Source organism: Eschrichtius robustus, chromosome 13, assembly GCF_028021215.1.
Source record: "Eschrichtius robustus isolate mEscRob2 chromosome 13, mEscRob2.pri, whole genome shotgun sequence".
Taxonomy (NCBI): domain Eukaryota; kingdom Metazoa; phylum Chordata; class Mammalia; order Artiodactyla; family Eschrichtiidae; genus Eschrichtius; species Eschrichtius robustus.
Genome location: NC_090836.1, coordinates 71,673,510 through 71,683,006, shown reverse-complemented (window position 1 = coordinate 71,683,006; position 9,497 = coordinate 71,673,510). Strand labels below are relative to the sequence as shown.

The following is a 9,497-nucleotide window of genomic DNA, read 5'->3' as shown; positions in this document are numbered from 1 at the left end:
ATACAGAAAACTTTGTTTCCCACAGATAAGCCTAATCCTGATTATGGAGGACAGAGCTCTACTTATTTTCTTAAATTCTTCTCAGTTGTTATTGGTATTATTTTTACTATGTCTCAATTTCAATATATATAAAATGATATATATTAACATAAATATTTGTCTATCACCAATATGTGAAGTAAAAGCAAATTAGACAAGATGTTCTGTAAGACTTTTATTGTAACTGTTTTTAGCTTTTCCTGTGGGGCATCTATCAGATTATTTATTTACCCATGCCAGGAGAAGGGCATCCAGAGGATCAAATCTAATTTAATTTTTTCTTAAAAAAAATTTTTTTAAAGGTGGGTTTGGAAGAGACTGAGAAAAAGCTCTCTTGGCTGCATTAAAAGCTGAGGATTAGTAGCAATGTTCTGACCTGAAATTTAGGTCTTGTGATTTCTTTCCAGGAGATTTTTCACGGCATGAAAAACCTGTCTGCAATGGCCTTATTATTTAATTCAATCTTAATTGGATACAAACCGTCAAAATCTGAGGGATTGTTGGAAGGCCTAAAAGTGCACAAAGGTATTTTTTTTAATGGTAATATCAATCATCTAGAAGTGAAAATGTCCTTCACCAAGTCACTAAAACTTTCCGCTATAATATATTTTACGTTCATTTTGCATTTCTTTTAAACTTTCAAGGACATAAAATTTAATCTCTAGAGCATATGCCCTGTTTGGGGGAAGATTCAGCCATTTTCAATAGTAGTCTAAGCTTTTGTGCTCCGTGATGTATATTTTAGGAATTCTCCACGTGGCTTAATGAGTATGTCTTCATTGCTACAAGAGGTGAGTCAGGCTTCATTTTGTAATAAGACCCCTTGGAGACGAGTGGGATGCTAAGGGACCAACATAGGGTGAGGACTGGCTCCTTAAAAGAGCCTTTCATAATTTGGCCAGAATCACTGAGCGCTATGAGGCCACCGTTTGATGGAGAAGCAAATGCCCAGAGTGCTTTCCTTTTGCGAGAGATGCAAATGGCAGGCTGGGAGAGAGAGCTAGGGGAAAGGGTTCTTTGAGTCATTCACTGCTTCTAGTCCGGTCCCCGACGTTCGGAGAATATTCAAAGGGTGTGAGGTAGGACCATTTCTATTGTTATCCCGGCTGAGACAAAGGCGGGGTGGCAGTGGTGGGGGCGCGCAAGTGGTGCCCATCCTTTCGGTTGCGTAGGTTGGGGGAGTACGGGATGGCACGGGGGATTTGTTTTGTTTTGCTCTGGAGCCGGCTTCCCGGAGTCCCTCCCGTCCCCCGCCTGGAGCGCAGGGAGGACGCCGCGAGGCAGCCGCAGCGGCCTCTGCGTCAAGGGGCGGCGGGGCGGGGAGGTGCGGCGCCGGGCCTGGAGACCTGGCTCGCGTCCCCCAGGCGCCCGCAGCCTCCCCCCTCCCCCGCAGCCTGTCGGAGGCCGCAGCTCCGGCGGGCCGGGCACGTGGGCGCCTCCGTCACACCCTCACTCACACACTGACACACACCCGCGCGCGCACGCACCCGCGCGCCTGCATCTCGTGCTCTTCGCCTGGCGGACACACAGGCGCTCAGGAGGAGTCCCCTGCAGCCCGCAGGGCAGAGACCCCCCTCCACCCTGCCCCAGGACCCGCCCGCCCTCAGCAGCTGCTTCTCTCCAGACAGCTCCCCGCGGCCTCGGTCAGCCACCTGGACCCGACCCCTTGGCCACTGCTGCTACTGTCGGGACGTGGACACAGCAAGAGGCGCCGGCCAAGACACCCTGACGGTGAGGACACGCTCCTACCGCTAAGGACACGGTGGAGGTAGGGTGGGGCTCACCGCGAGGCACTCTGGAGCTCGGGGCCGGGGAAGGGAGCGGAATTGATGGAGGGATCCCGGGAAGGACTCAGGCTGTGTCCGGGGGGTGAGGGGAGGTAGGGCGGCTCCAGAGCCCCAGGAGGGCGAAGCTGGGCTCTGCGGGCGACCCTTCGGGCTCTGCGTCCTGCACCTGTGCACAATCGGGGGGCCTAGAAGCGGTGTGTAACGGGAAGCACATGGGTCGAAACGTGCCGCCATCCTTCCTTCCTGTCGTGACCACAGCATCCCCAAAAGACTAGTCATTTCCAAGTCCAGTCAGGGTTGGCCGAAGGGCGGGGTCCGCCTGAGGCAAGTCGGAAAGTTGCCAGGGTCCGGACGGAGCGAGACGCTTCCAGGGCTCTCGGTGAGTTGGAAGCTGATCCTCGTGCAGGTGAGGGTGGGGCGGGGAGAGGAGCCAACCTCATTCCTCGTTCGCTTCTGGTTGCTTTTGCAACTGCCGAAGGCGACTGCCCAAGGCGGTGTGTTTTCACGTGACCCCAGTTCCCTTTTGCCTGAGGTATCCTGCGTTAAATGGTCCTGAAGTGGGCCTTTCTCCCGCACAAGGCACGAGGCTCCCGGAGAAAGCACAGCCTGTGTGTTTCTGCGCATCCAGGGATTTGAGAATGTGGCGGTGAGGGTGTTGGCGCCGGGATTTTAAGGAGACGATGGGAGACCCTTTCTACGTTTCATGAACTCGGCTCGTTTGTGCGTGGCCTGGGCAGAGGACCGTTTTGAGTATAGGGGTAGACTTTCAGTCAGGAACGCGCCTTATAAATACGAATGGATCAAAAACGCTTGAGCTGTCCTGGGGACAGTTATGACCTACCCGGTCTCAGAGGCCGCAGTGGCTGGAATGCTTTTCCGTTAAGCGGAAAAGCGGCGTTTGCCGCTCGTTCGCAGAGAGGGAAGCCCCCAGGTTCGCGCTCTCCGGTGCTGAGCTCTCCTTTCCGCTTTCCATTCTCTTCCCTAGCGGGGAAACAGTGGAGTAAGAAGGGGCGGGGTCCGCACTCGGGCGCGGTGACGTCAGCAGTGTTTGGGTGCTTATGCAAATGAGACTGCGACCGTTTCTCCTAGGCCGGCCGTTTCCCCTCCAGGTCTTAAAGGTAGACCCAGTCTCAGTCTGCACCGTTTGTTTGGTCCACTGCCCAGAAACACAAGAGGACCGAAGCGTTTGCGTTCTGTGCTACATTTGGGCTTCTCGTTTCCCCGTTTTTAAAGCTGTTTTATACCTGTCATTGCCTGGTTGCTTTCCCGAAACACGGGGAACAATGTGTTTGCTTTAAGAAATATCATTCTCTGACGAACAACCCCGTGAAGAGCTCCTTACCCCACCCAGCCTCAGTTCTGCAAGAATGGTGCTGAGATACACTCCTGCTTCTGTCTTCAACGCCTAGTATTGGATTTGACTTGTAGGAGGTATTTAATAAATTACTTGATGATGGACCGAAGAGTGTGTGTATTTCTCTCATTAAATTCGGAGTATTCAACCATCAAAATTGTCTATTTCGCGAAAATGAGTGGGTTTTGTGTCTTACATGACCAACGATCCATGTATATTTGTTAGCTTAAAATATATTATCAATATATTACTGAATTCATTGACCATTTTCCTCCAAATGAAAAGAACATTCAGTGTATTCTTTTTTTTGTAGAAAGATAGGAATTAATGTTGTTGTGAAAGGAAGAGAATGTCATCATTTGTTCACAAGTTTTCTTTTTCTGATTGCACGTTATATATTTGATTCAATAATTACTTTATATTCCAATATATGTAACTCAAGATACTGTATTTTAATGGCGTTAAGAAAGATATTTACATATGTTTTTAGGAAATAAGTGCTCTGTTATCCAATTAATAAAGTAAATAAGAAATACTATCTTAGTCTAGTTCGGGTTGCTATAACAAATTACCATAAACTGGGTGGCTTATAATGAACAGAAATGTATTTCTCACACTTCTGGAGGCTGGTCCAAGATCAAGGTGCCAGCAGATTCCGTGTCTGGTGGGAGCCTGCTTCCTGGTTCACAGAGGGTGCTTTCTCACTGTGTTCTCACGTGGTCGAGGGGGCTAGTTAGTTCTCTAGCGTCTCATATTAACCCCCCAAAGCCTCAACTTCTAATACCATCACATTGGGGTTAGAATTTCAACATATATGGGATGGGGGGAGGACACAAACATTCAAACCATAGCAAATAATAAAGAATTTTTAAATTGGTTAATAGCTGTTTGAGATACCAATAATCAGGTGGAGATGCTTAGTTGTCAGTTGTTGAAATTTTAAAATAAGTTAGAATAATTACTAAAACCTAAACTTGATAAGCATTAGTTTACCCAGTGATCACAGTTCAAATTTTATTTTGTACATGTTAGAAAATATGCTTGTCCTGTCATGACATAAAACTTCTGTCTTAATTGGTAAGAAGTTTGCATTCTTTTGAACTCTGGGGTTATCATCCAGGTAATTAAAAAATCATTAACTTTTAGAATGATAGACCTGAAAGAGACTGTTGGTGATCAAAAGGGCGGAAAGCTTTTACTTCTCAATTTACTTCTCAACTTCTTTTGGAGAGTGTGTTAACCCCTTTATTACTGCATACATATGCATGATTGGCTGTAATAATATATTCCTATGCAGAGTCGATTTTAAAATAGTTTCTGAGCAGATGGCATTATTAACAAAAATCCATGGGTGTAGTCTGATGCGTGAAAACATTCAAGGTTACATAGCAGGCATCTTTAGATTTATTTCCAATTTGCCCTATAACTTAAAGCAAGTCCTAACTACTCTTTTGGATATATTGAGCAAATAATTTTTTTAATAAACAAATTTATCTGCTTATACATTAACTTTGACCAGTAATGATTGTCTCATATTTCTCGGTGAACAGCAAGCCCTAGAGACTGGGCTACAGGGTGGTATTAAATGCACAGTACCACTTGATATAGGATAGAGCTGTTTTCAGTCTCGAAGGTCAGTTTATTTCCTTGTGATTGATGCGCTAAGGTATCCTTTCACATAAGATTAATTGATTGTTATCTTTGAACAGAATGCGTAACCTGGGAGCTTTTTCACCTATCAGATTGGCAAAGATCAAAAATATTACTCACTGATAAAGACGCAGACGACGTAGAGAATGGACTTGAGGACACGGGGAGGGGGAAGGGTAAGCTGGGACGAAGTGAGAGAGTGGCATGGACATATGTACACTACCAAATGTAAAATAGATAGCTAGTGGGAAGCAGCCACATAGCACAGGGAGATCAGCTCGGTGCTTTGTGTCCACCTAGAGGGGTGGAATAGGGAGGGTGGGAGGGAGACGCAAGAGGGAAGAGATATGGGGATATGTGTATACATATAGCCGATTCACTTTGTTATAAAGCAGAAACTAACACGACATTGTAAAGCAATTATACTCCAATAAAGATGTTAAAAAAAACTATTACTCACTGTATTGAAGAAGGCAGAGGGAACCAGGCACTTTCATACTTTGCTTGTGGTAGTACAAATTGAGACAGCTTTTATAAAGGGTCATTTGTCAATATTTACCAAAATTATAAAAGCATATAACTTTTGATTAAGCAGTTCCGCTTCTAGGAATTTATTCTACAGATATGTAAATGTCAGATATACAAAGTGAGTTGCTTGAACACTGAAGCAAACTGTCAGAAATGACCGATATATGACATACTCATACCATCATTTTAAAAAACACAGTAATGTATGACATACCCATATGATCATTTAAAAAAACACAATAAACTATTGTATTGAGAGCAAAAGGTTTTAAAGACTTTTAAAGTGAAAAACCAAGACGCAGAATTATGCATCATATAGTATATAGTAACAGTGGTGTAAAAAGAAAAAGGTTGGGAAGGTGGAAAGAAAACACATATTAGCCTGAATATACATATTAGCTTGAATATATACCAAATATCTGTGGAGGACTTTGGTAACTTATAGAGAGATAGGGGTGGGATTAGATGTGCTGGGGAAAGAGTGGGAAGATATTTTTCACTCTATACCCACCATATTACTGTATTATTTATTCTAAATATAAATTTGAACATATTCTAAAGTGAAAACAGTACCATATAAAAAGTACTCTTGGGAGAAAAGTAGCCAGGTATCAGATGCCATCAAATGAGTAAGGTATAAAAGTCAATGGATATTTTGGGTCCATGATTTTTGTAGTTTCTGAACTTATAGGAAAGTTTCCTACATTCAATATTCTTAGTAATAAAATTGTATTAGAGCAGCAGATGAGATTTAGTGGATTCACTAAAATTAACTGGTTATATCAGCATAAAAATGCACATTTTTTAGTGAGTTGACTAAGGTTTTTTTAAAAAAATTTGAGATGGTTATAGATTCATATGTACTTAAGAAATAATTACATAAGATAATATATAATTATAAGAAATAACACAGAGTTCTTGCGTGCCCTCTATGCAGTTTTCTGCAAGTGTAACCTTTTGCAAATCTATACTATGACATCGTAATCAGAATATTGACATTGATAAGGCAAAGTTACAGAGTTCCATCACTATAAGGATCCCTGTGTGGCCCTTTCATAAGCACAACCACTTCAGTCCTGTCCCCAACCTGTCCTTAAATCGTGGTGACCACTAACCTATTATTCATGTTTGTTGTTTTGTCTTTTCAAGAATGTTATGTAAGTAGAATATAATGTGCAACCTTTTGGAATTGGCTTTTTCAGCTCAGCATAATTGTCTGTAGATTCATCTAAGCTGTTGTGTGTATTAGTGGTTTGTTTTTATTTCTGAGTAGTACTCCATGGTATGGATTTACCAGAGTCTGTTTAAGCATTCGCCCATTGAATGACATCTGAGTTCTTTCCAGTTTAGGGTTGTTATGAACAAAGCTGCTATAGAAACTTGTTTACAGGTTTTATGGAACCTAAATTTTCATTTCTACAGCATAAATGCCCAGGAGGGCAATTGCTGGATTATATGGTAGTTGCATGTTTTGTTTTCTGGAGAGCTGTACCATTTTACATTCTCACCAGCAATGTATGAATGATCCAGTTTTCTCCATATCCTTGCCAGAATTTCGTTGTCTTTCTATTTTAGCCATCCCAATAAGTATGTAATGACATCGCATTGTAGTTTTAGTTACCATTGCTAATGGCTGATAATGTCAAACCTCATTTCATGTGCTCATTTGCCATCCAGACATCATATTCAGTGAAATGTCCCTTTATGTCCTTTGTCCATTTTCTAAATTATTTTTAATTGATGACTTTTATGAGTTCTTATAGATCCTAAATACTGTTTTTTTTTCTTGGGGTTGTGGTCTGCAAATGTTTTCTCCCGGTCTTTAGCTTATTTTTTTCATCCACTTAATAGGTTCTTTCACAGAGCAAATTTTTAAATTTTGAAGTCCATTTTACCAATTTTTGCTTTGATGGATTCTGCTTTTGGTTTCATGTCTAAGAATTCTTTGCTTAGCTCTAGATCTCAACATTCTTTCTGATGATTTCTTTTTAAAACGTTTATAGTTTGACGTTTTACATTTAAGTCCGTGATTTATTTTGATTTGTTTTTGTATAAGGTATGAAATTTAGGTCCAGGCTACATTTGCTTGGGAATGCCCAATTGTTCCAGAGCTATTTGTTGAAAGGGCTATCCTTTTTCTACTGAAATTGCTTTTGCACCTTTGTCAAAAATCAGTTGGATGTATTTGTGTGGGCCTGCTTATGGGTACTCTCTTCTGTTTCATTGATCTATTTGTCTGTCCTTCTGTCAACCTCACACAGTCTTTATCACTGTAGCTATATAAGTCTTCAAATAAGGTAGAAAGATTCCTCCTACTTCATTCTTCCATTTTGAAATTGTTGTAGCTATTTTAGTTTTTTGACGTTTTATATAAATTTAGAATAATCTAATCTATATCTACAGAAATTTTTGCTGGGATTTTATAGGAATTGCCTTAAATCTGTATACCAATTTAGGGAGAACTGACTTATTTACTGTGTTGAGTCTTTCAGTCTGTGAACATGGTATGTCTGTCCATATATTTAGATCTTCTTAGATTTCTTTCATCATTTGAAGTATTCAATATAAAAGTACTGTTCATATTTTGTAGATTCCTTGGTATTTTCAATATAGGCAATCAGGATGTCTGCACAAATGGAAAATTTTCTTTCTTCCTTTCCAATCTATATGCCTTATATTTCCTTTTCTTGCCTTACTGCACTGGCTAGAACTTCCAGTACTACACTGAATAAAAGTATGTGAATGGACATTCTTGTCTTGTTCCTGAGCTTCAGAGAAAACATTACATTATTAGTTTTTGAATATTGAACAAGCCTGTGTACCTAGAGTAAGACCCACTTGGTCATGGGGTACAATTCTTATTATATAGCACTGAATTCTGTTTTCTAATATTGTGTTAAGGAAGTTTTTGTCTTTATTCATGAAGGATATAGATATGTAGTTTTTTGTTTGTTTTATTCTGGTACCATCTTTGTATGGTTTTGGATTCAGAGTAATACTTAATAAAATGAATTGCGAAGTGTTCTATCATCTTCTATTGTCTGGAAGAGATTGTGCAGAGTTGGTGCTAATTGTTTCTTAAATGTTAGGTGGGATTTCCCAGTGAAACCATCTGGGCCTGGAGATTTCTTTTGTGAGAGTTTTAAAATAATGCATTCATGTTTCTAAATAGTTATATGGATATTAAATGACCTGTTTTATGTTGGGTAAGTTGTGGTAGTTTGTGTTTTTCAAGGAATTAGCCTATTTCAACTAAGTTGTCAAGATTTACGTGTGTAGAGTTTTGCTAGTATTTCCTTATGGTCATTTTGATGTCTGCAGGTTTTCTTACAATCCTTGTTTCGTTTCTGATATATAAAATGATATACAAAAGCATAAGATCGACCTTATGGAGCTTTACATTAGGGTAACTAAACGTGTCTTTCAAGGCTAATATTTATCTTGTGGTTAAAAGAAAATCACTGCATGGATTTAAAAACCTAAACCCCACCTTTTTTTACACAGGTCTAGCCCCCCTGTGAATGGTTCCTTGGACAATATTTCAAATTTAATTAAGTATTTTTACTTTCAGTTAAATTCAATGACTATTCAATTTATCTCCCCCATTAGGCAGTTAGTACATATGCTACATAACAAACTATGCGGTTTTTTTTTTTTTTTTTTTTAGTAGGTTTGAAACAATGTTATATTGAAGCATTCACCCTCTGTTACCTTCCTGGGATTGTAGTGACTTTAAACAATAATGATTTATTATTTTTCATTATCCTCTGTGTTGGTTGGGCTCAGCTAGGTGCTTCATCTGTTCTAGTTGATATTTCTAGTTGATATTAGCTGGCTATTCAACTGGGGCTATTCAACTTGTGCCTGTGGGTTTAGCTCAGATGGCTGGTACAATTGGTGGCTGATAGAGTCTCTCTCTCACTTTTCATGTGGGATTTCTAACAGGGCAGGTGGACATTTTTTATATTGTGTCTGGCTTCCAAAAGAGTCAAAGCAGAAACTGCCAGGCTTCCTGAGGCCTAGTGACATTTGCATAGTGTCACTTCTGCATTCTAATGGTCAAAGGAAGTTCAAGGCCAGCCCAGAATTAAAAGAAGGGGAAATAGACTCCATCTTATTAATGAGATGAGTAACAGGGA

The 9,497-nt window shown here is 40.8% G+C and overlaps 1 protein-coding gene across 3 annotated transcripts in view; it reads left to right on the top strand.

Annotated features, from left to right (window-relative positions):
• Nucleotides 1–1,359: 1,359 nt before the first annotated feature.
• The window catches only part of SLC6A15 (solute carrier family 6 member 15), a 47,332-nt gene continuing 39,194 nt past the window's right edge, over nucleotides 1,360–9,497 (top strand). The window contains exon 1 of one of the 3 annotated variants that reach the window (XM_068560354.1): nucleotides 1,360–1,770. The gene's annotated coding sequence lies outside the window, so the exon portion shown is untranslated. Of the gene's footprint in view, nucleotides 1,808–2,169; nucleotides 2,206–9,497 lie in introns of those variants that run through there. The other 2 variants (XM_068560353.1, XM_068560355.1) reach the window with 2 other exon arrangements.